The sequence below is a fragment of the Cupressus sempervirens genome, chromosome 4 (genome assembly GCF_028749045.1).
Source record: "Cupressus sempervirens isolate cs-2001-9-10 chromosome 4, ASM2874904v1, whole genome shotgun sequence".
Taxonomy (NCBI): domain Eukaryota; kingdom Viridiplantae; phylum Streptophyta; class Pinopsida; order Cupressales; family Cupressaceae; genus Cupressus; species Cupressus sempervirens.
This window is the reverse complement of record NC_143121.1, coordinates 163680781-163701121: the sequence shown is the minus strand read 5'-3', so window position 1 is coordinate 163701121 and position 20341 is coordinate 163680781. Positions and strand designations below refer to the sequence as shown.

At 36.9% G+C, this 20341-nt stretch overlaps 1 pseudogene across 1 annotated transcript in view; it reads right to left on the bottom strand.

Moving 5' to 3' along the window:
* Window positions 1-5050, bottom strand: part of LOC149560493 (cysteine-rich receptor-like protein kinase 10) — a 62538-nt pseudogene extending 57488 nt beyond the window's left edge. The window contains exon 1 of the transcript XR_016363697.1: window positions 4122-5050. The product of XR_016363697.1 is annotated as a cysteine-rich receptor-like protein kinase 10 (transcript). The remainder of the gene's footprint in view (window positions 1-4121) is intronic.
* Between the last annotated feature and the right edge of the window lie 15291 nt (window positions 5051-20341).

Genomic DNA, 20341 nt, shown 5'->3' with positions numbered 1-20341 from the left:
TTCCAGAGTTACTTCCTCTTTCAGTCGTTCTGCCCCTGCTTTGTGCATTTAAAGCACTTCCTGATGTAGATCCACCTGAGGATTTTCTACGAGTTTCCTCACTTAAAATAACACCGATCACATCATCATATTTTAGGGTACTTGATCCAGGAACAGAATTACTCACCGCCATTACCAAGCCATTCCAGCTTTCAGGCAAAGAACACAAAATCAAGAGAGCCCTAATTTCTTCATCAAAATTGATACCCATAGAAGATAATTGACTAGTAATAGTATTAAACTCATTTAAATGATCTGCAACAGATCCACCTTCTGCCATTTTCATATTAAATAAACGCTTCATGAGAAATACCTTATTTGAAGCGGAGGGCTTTTCATACAGTGTCGATAGGGTTTTCATCAAATATTCTGTCGTCTTTGCTTTTGTAATATTAAATGCCACCGATGGTGCCAAGCATAACCGAATGCTTCCTAGTGCCTTTCTGTCCAAAAGATCCCATTCAGCCTCTGACATAGTTCCCTGATTCTTGGCTTTTCCTTCCAACGGCTTCCATAAATCCTTCTGATATAAATAGTCTTCCATTTGCATCTTCCATAAATGGAAGTTCTGCCCATTAAACCTATCAACCCTCAGCTTACCATCATCTGCCATTGCTCCCACTCAACCGTGAGACTCCCACTTAACCGTGAGACTTTCCTGCAGAGGATAACTGAGAAACAACTAGGCTCTGATACCACTTGTTAGGATAAACCACGGAAATAAATAAAAACTACATGCAAATATAACCAATAACAAAAATAATAGAACACACAGAAATGAACACAAGGCACCAAGATTTAACGTGGTTCACCCAATCCCTGGGCTACGTCCACCAAACAGCAAGTTCGATCTTATTACAATCCAGTGATTACAACCTGATTACAATCCGTAATCCCTTACAACTCAATACCGCCGCAAGAACCAATTTTGTATCACCACACATAAAAATACCCAACCCTAAGCCCTTTTTATACAAGTATTAAACCGCTTTAGGGTTATAACATGTCGGCCATATGTCGGCTACCATGTCGGCTACTTCCAAAAAAAAAAAAAATTCGTTTATGAAGTATGTACAGTACTTTCCTGATCAGCCACCACAATCTAACAGGAAGTTCAAAGTGATTTCGAAATTTACAATAATGTATATAGGAACTCTTACTTCTATCCAAAGTTACAATATCAGATCATCAAATATGATGTCATATCAACATGCTCTTTAATCAAGGTGTTTTAAAAGATTAAAAAATGAGACCAAGCTTGTGCACTGTCATATTTTGTTGGTGCACTGATGTTGCATAACATAATTGACTATTTTTAGATCCAAGCAATACAGTTGATTCTATCATGAATAGTTGTCCTCACCACTAACAATTTCAAATTTCCAACTATTGTTTTGATATTTGTCAAAGAAAATTTAACATTAAACGAACAAGTATTATAACAATTATTAGAATGCATTCAGCTACTAGACCTTTCCCCTTAACGAAGATGTCAAATATTACTAGCAACACAAATTTGAGCTTGGTCTTTCTCATTTGAGAAGATCCCAGATATTAGTAGCAAGGCAATTTCAAATAGGTTCAAACTTTTAAGTGTATTTTTTTGTATTTAATATTGATCTTTCCTGTATTGAAAAAGAAATCTAGAATACAAATTTAAGAAGTGCGTTCAGTTTAATGGGTATGAGTCTAAAATAGAGATTAAATAGTCCCACTCTCGTTGACTCTTGTTGGAATATAATGTTCCAAAAGTTAGTTGAAAAAGGAATCAAATAAGATTTCTACATCTTTATTTGATTCCTAGATCTTTTATATTTAACTATTAAGAGTCTATAACTAATTAAGTGTAAATATGTTTCTGATTGATTGAGTTAGATCTCATTTTTATTAGCATATTTGTAAGATCTTCTTGACGTCAGTTGAATGTTATATATTTGTATTCTATTGATGAATAACATACTGAGATATCTTACTAATTTGTTCTGTATCTTTCCTGCTCTTTTATTTTTCTAATTCTTTTTATCCAGTATTTCAGCGAGTGACGAATCTATCTTTGTTCTGTATCTTTCCTGCTCTTTAATTTTTCTAATTTTTATCCAGGATTTCAGCCAACAATGAATCTATCTTAAGAAAATGAGAGGAGTCCAATACGGATCTATCCAATTAAATAGATATTTCTTTGCATATATGTGTATACATGGCTTGTCAGACAATTGGATCATCACTCTGTTCTTTTATTTCTCTTTCAATACAACAACTTGTCTAACAATACCTTTTGTTTTTCCTAATTATTTCGAACAAACCTACAATCTACATTTCACACTTAAATTATTTAAAGCAAGATTTTCAAAATAATTGCAAACAGAAAATAACTAATGCATAAATATAATTATTATATAATTTAAATAAATCAAACTTCAAATGATAACCATTAGCAATCTATACTTAAAATCAGGTAAAGTCCATAATCATCATGATGCTTACCATGTGCCTGCAACTCTTCTATGGATTGAGTTTCTGATCAAGCAGAATGTTGTTTGCCTTTATATCTCTATGAATGATTCGTACAGGTGAACCCTCGTGAAGGTAGAGAAACCCACGAACAATTCCAACAACGATATTATAACGTTTTTGCCAGTCTAGCTCTCTGCATTTCTCTGGATCTGTTATTCCAATTCTTAACACATTAGTCACCTCTTCATCTATTCCAGAGCAAATTAAGATATTATGATAACTTACCAAAGAGAAAGATGTCCAAACTTTTGTTGGGATAATACTCGTACACAAGCAACCTTTCATTTTTCTCCATGCAACATCCTAACAACCTTGCAAGGTTTCTGTGTTGAACATTTGCCACCAATTTAACTTCATTCATAAACTCTGTTTTGCCTTGTGTAGATTTGGCATAAAGTTTCTTTACCGCTATCAAATTTCCATCTCTAGTTAGTCCCTGAACATAAAAGACAGATTTAGAGCTCCCCATGTGTTGTTAAACTAACTCTAATTTAGACTAGAATGAATTGTAAAACTACCTTCTACACAACACCAAACCCTCCTTGTCCAAGCTTGTTGTGGTCATGGAAATTTTCTGTGGCTTCTATCAATGCTTGTAATCTAAAGACGCCTTTCTGTAGCATTACAAAACAATAAGAGTAAAATGGGTAAGCTCAGTTTATTCATCACACTAGACTACCACAGCAAGAGGAATATTGAAGTAGAAATGGATTTCAGAGAGAACAACTTGTTTGGTTGTAGTAGTAGTTATTGCCTTTCCAAACAGGGCAGATTTAACTACTTTTCTCCATACAATCAAACAAATAAATAGCACCAGAATGCTGCCTCCCACAAAGCCTAAAACTATTGGTAATGTTCAATAATTAGGATTGTGGCCAGTGGCACTATAATATTTTCAAAAATGAACATTAGAATAAGATAATTGAGATAGCTCCATTCAAGTTAAAGAATTACATCTGCTCATAACTGTAGCATCTATCTAATGGCTACAACTGAATAATAAAATAAAATATAGAAGAGGTTGTATTTTTAATATCTTATTAAACAGAAGTTCATAAAATATTGTATATGACATGTTAATGACAAGTTAAGCTTCTGACTGTAGAAAGGCTTTTGCATCTAAAAGATTGACCTAGCCATCCATTCAAGGATCAAACAGAAAATATTAAATAATAAACATTATGAAATGGACTGAACATGTTTTTTATAAGTTAGCTATTACTTTAATCTAAATTGTAGATTTATATAATAGTAAACTTTGACTGAAGAACTCTCTTTTTGTATTTAGAATGATAAGTGAACTCTCTTTTTGTATTTAGAATGATAAGTGTGATCTCTTTTCTAAAACATTTACTGTAACACTCTTGATAATTTAAGATTAATCTACTTATTTAAAAAGAAGAAACAAGAGAAATAACTCATGTAACATGTAATGTGACCTGAAATACAATACAATATCTGTATACAATTATCTACTCAAAAACTGTTTCTCATTCCACTAAAAATTCCAACGAAGAAAACCCAGCACCCCAACAAGAAAAAGTTTGAATAGGTAGAGGAGCTCATACTCTTTGAGGTGGGAGAGGTGGGAGGCAGGGGATTAATTTCCTCAGGGGAATGAGAAGGCGACTGAGCAGAGGAATAAAATGAGTACACTTCATATCTCGCCATGCAGCTGCCCACCTAACCTGAGCCCCTTGGTTTGTAGAATACTCCAACTGTGGCCTTGCTTGAGCATAAAGCTTTCCTGAAGAAGAATAGTTCGCAGATCCAGCAGCGAAACCCTTGTTTGCAGGGACGTAAGCTTTGTTGAACAGATCGGACAGAAGGCCTTTGATTGTGGACTGGAAAGCGTTAATATCGCTGGCGATGTTCTCCCCGTTCGACACAGAAACTCCATCAGTATCAAGTATTGAAAAGAAATCTGTGCTGCCATAGCGCAAGAAGCAATCATCCAACCATATTTTCCCTCCTTTTTCGTTGGGGCAACGCTCTTTAATAGTTTTATTCGCTTCCCGCACACAGATTGAGCAACTCGCTGCTGTTATATTTCCAGTACACTGTACCAAATCGTAGACCTTATTGGGAGATTGGCCATGGGAAGAAGTGTTAAACACTAAACTTTGAGGGGCATTTTGAAACAGATCATTGATAACTAGATTCAAGTTTGTGGAATAGATGCTGCCATCGGTGAAAGTCGGAGATTCATTACAGGTGTGATATATGTAGGTACAAGTGACTAAAAGAAAGTTTATTAGAAAAAGGGAAAATAGGCGGATTGGAAGAGAAGTTAATCTTTCGCAAGGAAAAAGGGGGAAAGATCTGTACTTCATATTGTTCTTGCTCTTTTATTTCTGAACCCATTTGATATTTGCTCAAACCCTCAGAAGTTACAGGGTTTGAATTGGGCGAGATTTTTTTCAATTTCATTTGAGTCGGGCGTAAAGGTCGAGGCTGAGGAAAATGTTGCCCCAGGTGGCAGAAATTTCAATTCAGGTCAGCAGTAAAAGTCCAGGCTGGCACTTAATTAAAGACAAAAAATATTGCCGTAGGTTTCAGTCTTCCAGAAATTGCAGGGTTTTAATTAGGTGAGATTTTACAACAATATAAATAAAAAGATGATAAAATTTAGAAAACGCAATAATATAAACTAGCAATCGCACCTTAGTGTGCAATAGGTACGCCGTATTTTGGTGTAAAATTTGTTCCTAACTAATAGAAATGAGACATTTTATTTGTTCTTCTCAGCCTCCATCTTCACACATCTTTCTGCCCCCTTACTCTCTCACTCTCTTCCCTCTACACCACTCCCTCTATATTTTCCCTCTCTCTCCCTCTCTCTATCGCTGTTATAGCATCCATCGCCTATATCCATACAAAAGATATGCAATGTTCTTTGAATCTTCATTAAGATGATAATAAAGACCATTAATTGTCCATTTATTGATATTAGAAGAAGAAATTAAGACCACAAAGGCACTCTATTGTTCAAATATTTACTCGCAATATATAATGATTGTAATAGATATTAAAAACTATTTTAAATATTTTACGGTCATTTGTAATAATGACCACAATATTGTTACAAATGACTAAATTATAAAACTTTGTATTTATAAATAAATCTACAAAATTTATTATATATGAAAAAACATTTCGACAATATAGTAACAATAATTTGATTCTTTATAAAAAATAATAGATAACAAAATTCCACTTCTTAAGAGTGAGATTTCATCCTAGCTATAAAACCTTCATATACATTGATTTAACCATAACATATTTTATTTTTTTATATAAATGTAATCCTACAAGGAAAGTAAAAGTCCAACACCATTAAATAATAATTTAAGCTGTCTCTTTCACTGAAGTATACATCATCATCATCATATTTTAGTCCATCTAATTCCATTAGTACATATTTATTTATTAATTTTTAAAATGCCCCTTCCAACATGTTTGTGGGCGTTTGGTTCAGAAATTGTAAGAATTGTGAAATTTGTAGCTTTAAACTTAACATGATTTGAGAGTAAATGGGGCGAAAAAAGAACTAATGAAGTGATAGAAACATTGATTAATAGTTGAAGCCTCACATGGTGCAACAAAATGGGTTTTTGTTCATATTCTGCGTTACAACGTTTTAGGAGACCACATTTCTTTGAGGCATTCTCTGCCAAAGGTTCAGATGCATTGTCTATGCTTCTGCGTTTTGGAATTTTGGAAACACGACTACATGGGTAGTTGCAACTATAGCATGTGACAAAATCCTTTGCTTTATCTTGTGGCAGATTTCCATACCCAATTCAAAAGCCTCCATTTGGCACAGACAGTAAGTATGGTGGTAAAGAGTGTCGAATATGGCCTCAAACTTGCCCATTACATATGACTGGGAGTTTTAGAATTTATTTCATTAGATACATTTTGTGCATATCCTTCAATCGCATGAGTTTTAGTAGACCAGATTCCTTTGAGGCGTCCTATCAAACAATTCAGATGTCCTCATGCTATCAAAAGTTTGCTGACATGTCTACCAGATCATTTACAAATGAATTTTATCTCCAAAGACTCAATGTTTCTGTTAGTGGTTACCACATTCTACACCTCTGTCAGGCTGCTTTATTATGTTTGATACTTGTTGACGCATTCCAAAATCGGTGATGAAAGCAAGCGGCCCAGATGCTTTAAATGGTCGTCTACTCCTTTTTCGAGATTCTAAACCGTCGATCGCCATTTTCAGCTCGAATCCACCGTCAATGTACATCATGCGCTAAGAACGAAAAAAAGTTGAAAGTAGATCGACGTTTCACATTGCTTCAATGGCAGTCATTTGCTCTCCATGGCTATCAACCGTTGGATGTCAAACTGAGCCTCTCAACTTCATAGAGGAAACGCCTATGGCATAATAATTGAAGAATCACTCATAATTTCAAGGTAACTTCTGACAAGTTGCATATGTCAAAAATATTGGGGAATGGCATTCGATGGGACATGACACATGACACTTAGTGGATGCAAATATGTTGCACCATAGCCAACACCTTGAATGACTTGGTACACCTTTCACATTCACACTCATACCATCTCTATTGAATTATGGTATGGGTTGTGACATTTGACCACGGTATTGTTGAATTCTTGTATTGCCACCTAACTGTGGATAACAAAGGAAAAGTATTTAAGATGACACATCATGTGTCACCCATTCCCCCAGTTGAATAATTTTAATCTACCATTTTAAAGAGCAATTTTGAGGTGTTGATATATGTCATCATTTTTAGATCGTCTCGTTTCATTGAGTTATCATGCACCTAAAATTTACATATCACAAGTTCTATTATGCAATCTTGACATACTCAATCACCAAAAACCCTTGAGAGGAGAAACTTATTATCATTCTAAGTTATAGTGGTTAGGAGGACGGAGAGGAGTTGATGCTATATCCAATCCACACTTCTATCATTATTAGCATCAAAGAGAAGTCAAACGAAATTCATGGCTAAGGCCTCTAAATGAGAAGGGCCTGAAACAAAATTCCCATTAGGATCTTCAAGTTTTTTAATCATATTTATTTTTTGTGCTTGCAAGAAAACCTATGAAAGAAAGTAGTTTTTTGGTACCCCTCCATTAGCTATTGGACACGCGACCTCTATTTGCAAAAACACTCTTCTTTGGGAAGAGTATCCATCCACTCTTTCATAGTAGATTCTTGTTTAACATGGAGGTCATAGGAGCTATCTCCTATAGCCATTTGTTATTGGAGATTGTCCAAATTTCTAGAAAGGTCCTTTTTCTTTTTTTAAATATCCCCAAATTTCATTTTCTTGAACCTTCTACATATCCCTACCGATTTCCAACTTTTTGGACACTTTGAACATAGTTAAACCTTTGACCTAGGTAGACCATTAGTCTTTGATGAGGTCACTATATTCAGGGTAGAAACTCCACATGATTTCAAACCTGGCGGGGGAGACTCTAGGGCAGTTAAGGGGTTTCCAATTGAGAAAAAGAGTATAATGGTATGAGGTCATTCAAGGAAGAGAGGAAATAGAAGAAGTAGGGTTGATATCCCAAGAGGAAGAAGTGAGGATCTTATCCCACCTAACCTAAATAAGGCATGCTCCCTTCCTATTATTCAACCAAGTAAAATGGGAACCATATAGTTCAACATTGTAGAGGTTGTTAAAGGAAAAGAAATGGTGTCATGTCCCTCTCTTAGCAACGTAATTATAACAAGGGATTTGCCTATTATTGACTCTCGTAGGCAAATAATTATGTGAAGAGGGTCGATTTTGTCTTCCAAATAAGAAAGCGGGGCCTACTCATTTGAATATTAAATAAAGGTTGTATTCTAACTTTATAAAGTCAATTATTTAATTTTATAAAGTTAATATTTGTAGTGCAAGATGATTCCGGATGATTTCCAGAAACTTCCCGGCAAAGAGATAAATAAAGGACATCGGGCTCCCTTTGAGGCAAGCGATTTCGAGGATTTAACTTCTATTCCAATTAGAGTGATTTGTAACCTTCGGGTCTGCAAATTCTCAGATTATCTTTGGGAACGATAACTCCCATTGATAAGCAATTTTGAGGGTGTGAAATATCACCTGAATTATTGCCATCCGGAAGCGATACTACGGTCACTTCATCCGCGCAGTAAAGAAGAATCAGATTGTTGCAGGATCAGCGGAATTCAGAGGGAAACCCGGAGGGAAGAAAAAGCTAAGTCATATCAAAGAGCCACAATTCATGCCACAGGTTGGCGGATTTAAATCCTGGAGAAATCACAGGTAGCAATCCGATCTTTAGCCGGCAAGCTTAAAACCTCCGGTTCAGGGCGAGCGAATTGGAACCACCAAATTTTGAAAGGGAGGAATATTTTTATTTGCGGGCTCGTTGCAGAGATTAAGGCGGAAATTCGTAGCAGAATTGGGACGGATTGCAATCAATGTACACCTGAGGTGGGATCGATTTACTTAAATGAAGTGTCCACCAGTTTTTTAGGGTTTTTTCCAACGCGATCCGAACCATGTCTCTTTCGGCGGACACCTAGGGAAGGAATTTGCGAACTCTGGTTTCTACTAGACGACTTGCCATGGGCGGCTCTCCTTCAGCAACGAATCTGCATACAACTATTAACAAATTCAGCTCGAGGCCTGGATCCATAGTGGTCAACAATACTTAGGAATGGATTACGGGAATATTTCCCACTGTTGCACGATATCAGGAGATTTAAAAAAAAACATGCTTCCACAAGCAAGGTAACCGAGACCCTAAAACGACAGATGAGCTTGCGGCGCAAGTAGGGTATGTATAGACTTATAGCTATGTTCGGATTCCACCTATATTACAAGTTGATTAATGTAAGCCTGTGAGCACAATAAGTTACTTCTCAGGTATGAGTTTATATGCATACAATGCATTTATTTTCTTCAGGCCACTATGTCTATAGTACATGCATGTGCGTTTCATATTTTCTCCTCAGCCTTAATCTAAACAGCTCAAATTCAAACAGTTTTTCCAAGGTAATATTGTTATTAGCTTGATTTAATTAGTAAGGGTCAGTTCAGTGGTATCAGAGCAGTAGTCCTGCCATCCTGATTGGGTAAAGGTACTCTAATTTTCGGAGTTGTACTCGAAAACCATATTCAAGAACAGAGATATGGGTGAAAGACAGAGTCCGCCAAGATTTCCCAGAGTTGACGATGATGAAACCAGAGAATTTTACAGAGCCATGACTAACAGACAACAAGAAATAACTCAGACACTACAGGCTTTGACTACCATAATGGAAAGAGTTATTCAGCCCAGGATTCAAGATCAAGGAAGAGGCACATCTGATCACGATGATAGGAGTGTGGCAGGATCACAAGGTGCTCCTAGGCGCAGATCATGGACAACCAATAGGCCTACTCGTCCCACCTTCCTAAGGGAAGAGGCTCAGGAGATAGGAGAAGATGATGCACCAGAAGATTTCCAGGATGATCTTAGGGCTACTACGGCGGAATGGCAAGCATTACCCCCGCATGTGCGTGAGTTATTAAACTTTGATCGATATCTAAACCAAAGAAGAGAACATATGAGGAATAGCCGCCAGAATCAGAGACCTAGAGGGAGTCATGAAAGTGAGTTACAACGAGCTGTCAGTAAACTTACTTTGCCTTTCTTCGATGGGAGTGGTCAGATGACGGCACAAGCTTGGATTCATAAGTTGGACACCTTTCTAGCATTAAGGCCTATGTCTGAAATAGATGCCATCAGATATGCTACCTTGCATCTGGAAGGCGCAGCTCATGACTGGTGGTCACATGGAATGATTACCTTGCAGCACAATCAGGTAACATCATACCAGGACTTCGTGGATAGATTAGTTGAACGTTTTGATAAGAAGGATCCAGAAATTTTTTTTCGTGACCTTGCACAATTAAAACAGACTGGCAATATCGAGGTTTATATTAGTGAATTTCAGAGGTTGTCAGTCATGGTACCAGATGTATCGGAGAGGAGGTTAGTTATCTTATTTACAGAAGGATTGTCTGAACCCCTCAAGGGATGGATTAAGGCATTTGACCCACCAACACTGCAGGAAGCCATGAGGAAGGCACGAAGTATGGAACTTACAGCCCCTTCTAGCCGGTTCCCTCCTAGAAGTACTACCTCTTTCAAAGACAATAGGAGGTTTGATAAAAATAAAGGGAAAAGCATTGAAACCAAAGGGAAATCTACCACATCCCTAGATACAGAAGCATTAAATGACTTGCGAAGAAAGAAACTATGCTTCTATTGTAAAGGTCCATATGACAAGGATCATGATTGTCCCTTGCGACCAAAAGGAAAAGCCAATAGAGTTATGTGGGCATATTACGAGGGATCAGATTCCGACGGTACGGAAAAAGAGGATGAACACACTGGTTCAGAATCTGAGGAAGAGACGGGAAAGCCAGAACAGAAAGAAGAACCAGAATTGCATCTACAGCAAGGGCGTTTGTCTAGTATTCAACAAGAAGGATCTTTCAGATTACGTGGTGTCCTAGCAGGGCAAAAGGTGATTACATTGGTTGATACTGGTGCCACACATAACTTCATAGATGCAAGATTGGTCGAGCATCGTGGTATTAAGACAGAAGAATTTGAAGGCCTTCGTGTACAGGTTGCTGACGGATACACTCTTAAGTGTAACAAGATAGTCAGAGACATGCCTTTACGCCTGAATAATTATGAGTTCAAAGCAGACTACCACGTGGTCAATATGGGTGATTTGGATATCGTTTTGGGAATGACATGGTTACGTCTATTGGGTGAGGTTACCTTCCGACTCAGGGACATGGAGATTAAGTTCGAAGTAGATGGGAGGCAGCATGTATTGAGAGCTATTCGAAATAGTGATATCCGAACGATCTCTCTTAGACGATTGGAAAGATTGGTGAGACATGAGGATCTTGAATGGGCAGCCATGTGTACTCTCATGCCTACACAGGAGGAACAACCCAAGACAGAATATCATCCCGACATACAGATATTGAGAGAAAAGTACAGTAAGGTATTCAGCGATATTCCACCTGGTACACCACCTGATAGAGGGATCGAGCACATCATCGAATTGGAAGAAGGCGCTAAACCAGTCATGATTACTCCATACAAGCATCCCAAAAGGCTTAAAGATGAGATAGAAAAAACCATCAAGGAGCTTCTCACAATGGGACACATCAGACCTAGTAAGTCTCCTTTTGCTTCTTCAGTAGTTTTGGTTAAAAAGAAAGATGGTTCATTACGGATGTGTATAGATTATAGGATGTTGAATAAGAAAACCATTAAGAATAGATATCCTATTCCACGGATTGATGAGCTAATAGATGAACTGCATGGGGCATGCTACTTTAGTAAGATTGATTTGAGATCAGGTTACCACCAGATTAGAGTCAGAGAACAGGACATTGAGAAGACTGCATTCAGGTGTCATTGTGGACATTTTGAGTTTGTAGTAATGCCATTTGGATTGACCAATGCACCAGCCACTTTCCAGTCCACCATGAATAAGGTCTTCCATCATCAGCTGAGAAAATTCGTGTTGGTATTCTTTGATGATATCTTGGTATATAGTCGAACATGGCAGGAGCACATGGCGCATCTAGAAACAGTATTGAAGACTTTGCAAGAAGAATCCTTGTATGCCAAAGAATCCAAATGCGACTTGGGAATGACTAAGTTGTTATACTTAGGTCATATTATCAGCCAAGAAGGTGTACGGATGGATCCTGATAAAATTCGTGCTATTGTAGAATGGCCTACTCCTGAGAACCTAACTCAGTTAAGGGGATTCCTTGGTTTATGTGGATTCTACCGCAGATTTGTTTGCGGGTATTCACGACACGCGGCTCCTATAACCGATTTGCTTAAGAGGGGAGTTTTCGTTTGGACAGCAAAGGCACAGGCTTGTTTTGACAGGTTCAAGGAGATCATGACTTCGTGTCCAGTGCTAGCATTGCCTGATTTCTCGAAACCATTTGAACTCCAGTGTGATGCCTCAGGAGATGGTATTGGGGCTGTTTTAATGCAGGATAAACACCCAATTGCATATGAAAGCAGGAAACTCTGTGGGCCAGAGAAATCATTCAGTATTTACGACAAGGAAATGTTAGCTATCATGCATGCACTAGCTAAGTTCAGGCAATACTTAGTAGGTGGCAAATTTTGCATAAAAACTGACCACAACAGTTTGAGACATTTCCTCGGGCAAAGGGATCTCAATGATAGGCAGCAGAAATGGGTCAGTAAGTTACAGGCATATGACTTCGATATATCTTATGTTAAGGGCACACAGAATGTGGTAGCAGATGCTTTGTCACGTAGACCACATCTTAGTTCAATGATTGAGATCTCTGAGAATTGGAAGCATTTGATTATTGCAGAATATGCCAAAGATTCATGGGCTTCTAAGATAGTGGATGGGACACTTGTTGATACCAGGTATACACTTGTGGATGAATTGATTATTTACAAGAACAGGGTATTTTTAGTCCCAGGATCGAAGGTGAGACAGTTCATTATGCGAGCTCTTCATGATTCACCTATAGCTGGTCACCCCGGATACTTTAAAACATATAGACAGGTGCGAGAACGGTTCACATGGAGAGGACTTAAGAAGGATGTTTCACAGTATGTCCGTGAGTGTCCCATTTGCCAACAGAATAAACAGGAGCACACTTTTCCAGCAGGGCTGCTACAGCCACTTCCCATTCCGTGTCAGAAGTGGGAATGCATATCCATGGACTTCATTACCGGGTTGCCTAAGGCCCAAGGACGTGATTGCATTTATGTGGTGGTGGATAGGCTAACAAAATATGCTCATTTCTTTCCCATCACCACTACTCATACCGCAGTACAGGTGGCTGAAGTATTCTTCAGGGAGGTTTTCAGGTTACACGGGATACCCCGCAGTATTGTCAGTGACAGGGATAGTAGATTCTTGAGTCATTTCTGGCAAGAGGTGTTTCGATTATGCGGCACTGAGCTCACACCCAGTACTAGTTATCACCCGCAAACTGATGGTCAGACGGAGATAGTAAACAAATGGGTGGAAGGCTACTTGAGGAATTACGTAGCCGATCAGCAAAAAGCTTGGGTAAGATGGATTTATTTGTGTGAATATTGCTATAACACCACTTTCCACATGTCTATCCAAATGACACCTTTTCAAGCATTATACGGCTATGATACACCCAGTTTCATTGACTTATTGGTGAGTGATGTTCGGGTTCCACGTGCTGGGGATTTACTGCAAGAAAGTAAAGATATCATTAGCTCTCTACGTGATAACATCGCTCGAGCACAGAATCAGTATAAGCAATATGCAGATCAAAAGAGGACGGAGAGGAGCTTTGAGGTGGGCGACATGGTTTACTTAATGCTCCAACCATTTCGACAATCTACTCTCAAAAAGAGTGGGTTAGAGAAGCTTAAACCCAGGTATTATGGACCATTCAGGATCAGTAGGCGAATAGGGGAATTGGCTTATGAACTTGAGCTTCTAGCAGACAGCAAAGTATATAATGTGTTTCATGTATCACGTCTCAAAAAAGCATTGGGACAGAATGTGATACCCTCTGCAGTCTTGCCGCCTCTGGATGATGAAGGGAAATTGATTATGGTATCGGAATCCATTTTAGAAAGCAGAGAAAAATAGCTTCGCCGAAGAATAATCCGAGAATATTTGGTTAAATGGAAGAATCTACCAGTCGAAAATGCTACTTGGGAGAATGATACCATTTTGCAGCATCCAGCTCTGAGATTGCTTGAGGGCAAGCAATATCCGGAAGGGCGGACTGTCATGTCCCTCTCTTAGCAACGTAATTATAACAGGGGATTTGCCTATTATTGACTCTCGTAGGCAAATAATTATGTGAAGAGGGTCGATTTTGTCTTCCAAATAAGAAAGCGGGGCCTACTCATTTGAATATTAAATAAAGGTTGTATTCTAACTTTATAAAGTCAATTATTTAATTTTATAAAGTTAATATTTGTAGTGCAAGATGATTCCGGATGATTTCCAGAAACTTCCCGGCAAAGAGATAAATAAAGGACATCAGGCTCCCTTTGAGGCAAGCGATTTCGAGGATTTAACTTCTATTCCAATTAGAGTGATTTGTAACCTTCGGGTCTGCAAATTCTCAGATTATCTTTGGGAACGATAACTCCCATTGATAAGCAATTTTGAGGGTGTGAAATATCACCTGAATTATTGCCATCCGGAAGCGATACTACGGTCACTTCATCCGCGCAGTAAAGAAGAATCAGATTGTTGCAGGATCAGCGGAATTCAGAGGGAAACCCGGAGGGAAGAAAAAGCTAAGTCATATCAAAGAGCCACAATTCATGCCACAGGTTGGCGGATTTAAATCCTGGAGAAATCACAGGTAGCAATCCGATCTTCAGCCGGCAAGCTTAAAACCTCCGGTTCAGGGCGAGCGAATTGGAACCACCAAATTTCGAAAGGGAGGAATATTTTTATTTGCGGGCTCGTTGCAGAGATTAAGGCGGAAATTCGCAGCAGAATTGGGACGGATTGCAATCAGTGTACACCTGAGGTGGGATCGATTTACTTAAATGAAGTGTCCACCAGTTTTTTAGGGTTTTTTCCAACGCGATCCGAACCATGTCTCTTTCGGCGGACACCTAGGGAAGGAATTTGCGAACTCTGGTTTCTACTAGACGACTTGCCACGGGCGGCTCTCCTTCAGCAACGAATCTGCATACAACTATTAACAAATTCAGCTCGAGGCCTGGATCCATAGTGGTCAACAATACTTAGGAATGGATTACGGGAATATTTCCCACTGTTGCACGATATCAGGAGATTTAAAAAAAAAACATGCTTCCACAAGCAAGGTAACTGAGACCCTAAAACGACAGATGAGCTTGCGGCGCAAGTAGGGTATGTATAGACTTATAGCTATGTTCGGATTCCACCTATATTACAAGTTGATTAATGTAAGCCTGTGAGCACAATAAGTTACTTCTCAGGTATGAGTTTATATGCATACAATGCATTTATTTTCTTCAGGCCACTATGTCTATAGTACATGCATGTGCGTTTCATATTTTCTCCTCAGCCTTAATCTAAACAGCTCAAATTCAAACAGTTTTTCCAAGGTAATATTGTTATTAGCTTGATTTAATTAGTAAGGGTCAGTTCAAATGGGCAAGATCTTGCATACTATTAGAAAAGTTCATTAACCCTCCCACATTCTTCCAGGGCTAAACGAGGGAGTTAAAATCTCCAAAGACCATAACTTGATCACAAAGAAAAAAAAAATCATGAAGTGAGGTCATTCAATAATTGGCTTCTCCACTATCTAGTATTGGGTGCATATATATTGAAGCTTTTCCATCGTACTATTGGGGTGGTAAAGATGATGGAAAAGTAATACTCTCAAAAGGGAAAAATTCCCCCCTTGATAATAGTGGAGTTCCATATGGTAGCAATCCCCCCTAGTCCCTAGTACCTTCAAAGTAGAAGAAGAGAGCACTAGGCCAAAGTTTAACCATAATATTTGAGAAGTCGTAATAGATCAATTTGACCTCTTGAGCATGAGTATATCAACCCTATCATCAATAATATAATTTTTAAAAGAAAACTATTTGTGGGTATCATTATTCACCCTAATATTCCATGAGAGTGGGGTCATTTCTTACCTTTCAAGTTGAAGTCTAAGGTAAGTTTGCTTCCTTCAATAATTTCCCTTGCAACTTTCTTATGGTGTGAAGTTCTCTAAGTTTGTCTTCCTATACATGTGTTATTCCCCACATCCACCTTCTTTCTTCTTGTCTTCTTTTTTAAGTTTATCATTCAACATCAGCCCTAGGCATCCTGATCTTGTGAGTTGAGGATTTCTCATTCATAGCTCTAGAAGAACTTGTTTACCCAACTAAGATGGTACCCAGAATGCAGTTGGAATTTGTTTGAGGAGAAATCAAATAGAAACCTAAGGTACTAGCTTCTGGATTGAAGGGGAACCCAATATTATCAAGAAAGGTGTGGATTACACCTTCTTTTAGGGTGAAACTAGTAGAAACAAGGAATCCTACAATACCATTTGATACCATCTCCACCATAGGTTGGGTATTCTCCAAAGGAATCACATTACCCAAGACTACCTCCATCGCAGGTTCAATTTCCTTCAAGACTTCACAAGCCACCTTATTTTTATGTTTTGCCTTTTCTTTTGACACTTGGAAATCAGCATAGATGTGGCCCTTGGAGTTGAAGGTTTTGAAGAAAAGGGTAGCACCTTTGTATTCCACCACTTGGGACCAACTTCCCAACTTAGATTTTAGACTGATGAGGTTGGGGAGAGATTTGCTAATAGTCACATTAACATAAAATTTAGCAAACAAAAAATGATATTTCGTTAGATTTATAATATCAGCCATAATAAAGTTACCAAAGCAATTCCCAATCCACCAAAAAACCTACTCATCCTAGAATTTCAAGCGGGAGACTAGAAATCTCACCTAGATAGGACCCATGTAGTCAAACTTAGAGGGATCAAACCTCGAGTTGCACTTGGTCATACCAAATAAATATTTTCCAAAAATCCATGAGTTCGAGATAATATAGGAGAGGTCCTTAGTATGGGTAAATTTGAAAAGGAAGATTCTACTTGACATATAGTCTAAGTGGAGATACCCCTTTTATGTTTCCATTATAGACCAATACATTTATGAACCATGTCAATGGTAGGCCAGAAGTTAAAGAAGCGCTCAACCAAGGCCAAGTTTAACCTAGCCATAATTTCATCCACCACAACATTTAGAAGAGTGATCTCAATGTAATATTTGAGATAAGATATGCTAGCCATGAAGGTTTCCAACTTGCTAGTAGGGGTACCTACGACACATTTTTCGAGTAACTCTATGGGGGAAATAATGGTCAGACTTCCAAAGAACTTGTGACAATGTTGTCAGGACCTTTGTTACCAGAGATAGAGACTATAGGGGCCTCACAAAGAGCCAAGGGAATATAGGTATTACCACCCATAAGGGCAGGGGGAATTTGCACCTGCCACTATCTAGTAGGAAATCTAAAGTGCCAAAATGTGAAAAAAGTTAAATAGAAGAAATTAACCGTGTCAATCACTTAATTTTTTTTGTGAATACTGTGTTGTTGAAATAATTTTTGTCCTTAGTTTAACACTTAGATATTTTTCACAAAGTGTTTCCATAAATACCAAAGGGGAAAATGTTGGCATATTATCTTTAGATAAAGGCACTGTAAATGTTTCTATTGATGAAAACATACAATATTGGCATGGGCACTTAGCTAATTAATAAATTTTACTAAAAGTTTAACATGATAAATGCCTATGTACAAACAATGAACCTAGGGTGCAAATAGAGAGTTTTGATCAATGAGAACATGATACTTATCTAATATGGCTACAGTTTTAGATGTATGAAATATACAATGTTTACATACTTTAGGTAATATTTCCTATTCTTTTATGGCTATTGGAATATGTTTTGATTAAGTGAAATGAAATTTCCATAATATAATAGTTTTCAAGAAAACTTGTGGTGATCAGGAGAGTAAATCTAGAAAGTTAAATTATTTGGACAATTCAATTGCTTTGGAATATAGGAGCAAAATCCTATATATCAGCCCTTGGATAGTACAATACTATATTTTATAGGATTTTTTACTACACATTTTGTGGAAGCATTTTACAAGAGGACTAAATAAATCATGTTGAATGTTAAAAAATAAAGTTTTTTTGTGTGCAAGTATAGATAATTATAGGATATTGATGATATAATTATAGTCTTATGATATGTGTGAGTCAATATGTTGGAATAGATTATTTGAGATCTTCATTATATACAAATCAAGCATTGTGATGTCAAGTATAGTCTTTTAGTTTTGTAATACTTTTATTCTAATTGGATTCTGATTCCAGAAGGTGGTTTGACATTTATTCAAGATCTTGTGCACTCTTTCTTTTTGTTGTTAACTCCTAATAGGTCTAGGACCTATAAAAGCTATATCCTTCTATCAAAGACTCATATATTAACTACAATGTGATGAATACTAATAGTGTTAGACCTCTTAATAGAGAACTTTCAACTTAGTGCATAGTCGGAGGTACCATCCCCACTAGGGTTTTCCCTTGCCCAAGGTTTCCTAAAAACTAAATCATACTTTTTTGAGTTCTTTATTTTTTTTATTTACTTTCCAATGTTGTTATATATGGATTCTTCTTATTAAATTTCTATGTAATTAATACATTTGAAAGTGGTCCAACACTAATTCAACCCCCTATTAGTATTGCTTGATCCTAACTAGTATCATTCCATGATCTATATCATAAATATAATCAAATTAAATTAAATATCCCCTTATCTCAATAATTTCAAGAATTATGTTGCACGCTACCTTAAAATCACAAGAAATCACACAAATACCTATGTTTACTTACCATACCTTGCATTATATAGAACTAATATCATTAATGGATACATTATATCTACTTCTTGTAGTACTCATTTATATACACTCACAATACTTATGGTTCATTCACAATGCCAATAGTTGTACAAGGAGAAAATGTTCAAAATTTACACATAATTAGACAACATTATCATTAAAGTTAGAATTCCTTAACCTAGCTTATCTTCTGATTGCAACATGATTATAATCTACTGAAATAAATAATTCTTATGTACCATCTCATAGGGGTTCCTACTACATGAGTAAATTATCTAGGAATGCTTTCTAATCACCTCTAAAGATTAGTGGATCCACTTATTCCATTTATGTGACCTAGGAACTCATGGCCATCTTGTCATAACATAAACATCAATATCTATTATATAATACTATATATAAAGGCTAACATTATATAATTGATGTTGTGTAAGAAAAAACTGAATAATGCAAAAAAAGTTGGACAAATACCTTAATTTTGAAAATAAAAAGCTAGTTAGTATAAATTTAAATTCATTTAACATACACAGAGATGAACATTAATTTCATAAAAGTTGACAGTAGAACAATTTTTAAGACAGTATAAATAGAAAAATTAATTTTACAATAGTTATTTTAATGATATAATAATGATAACCAAAAACATACATATATGATCAACATAATTGTTGCATCAAAAGTTGATACAATCTTTACATCAATGTTCAATAAATGAATCCACCTATATGCTATACAAGTGAAGTACGATTAGATAGTACATGAAATGAGTACAACAAGAATGAAACTAACTAATTAAACTAGGATATCATTATAAATTTTCCCTCGGACAACTATTCATTTTTTAAATCTGAACACATATGCATCTCAAATAATCTTTCCATTCTCTATCATGAGACACAATTGATATATGTCTCATTTAAGCATCTAGAATAGTTTTCCATTTTCTATTTTAAGAAAAGAGTGCCATCCAGACACTTTTAACACCCAATCACAAAGTGGCTATGTCCTTGTGGCTTTTCCTAACATGAAGACCACCCAAAAACCTAACAACTGCAAACTATTGGGTTGGATGAGTTTCACGAGATAATAAAAATGAAAGTTATTAAGGAAATCATATATAATAGAAGCTTTGACCAAATGATTTTTAATGATAGATTAGTAATGGATGGTATTATGAGAAATACATCATTTTCATGCAACTACCCTGCCCTCATAACTATATTAAGCATGCCTCCCTTATATCATGCATGAAAAAAAGAGTATAAAGAAATGAGAAATAACAAAGTCTTAAGAGATATTAAAACATTTGAT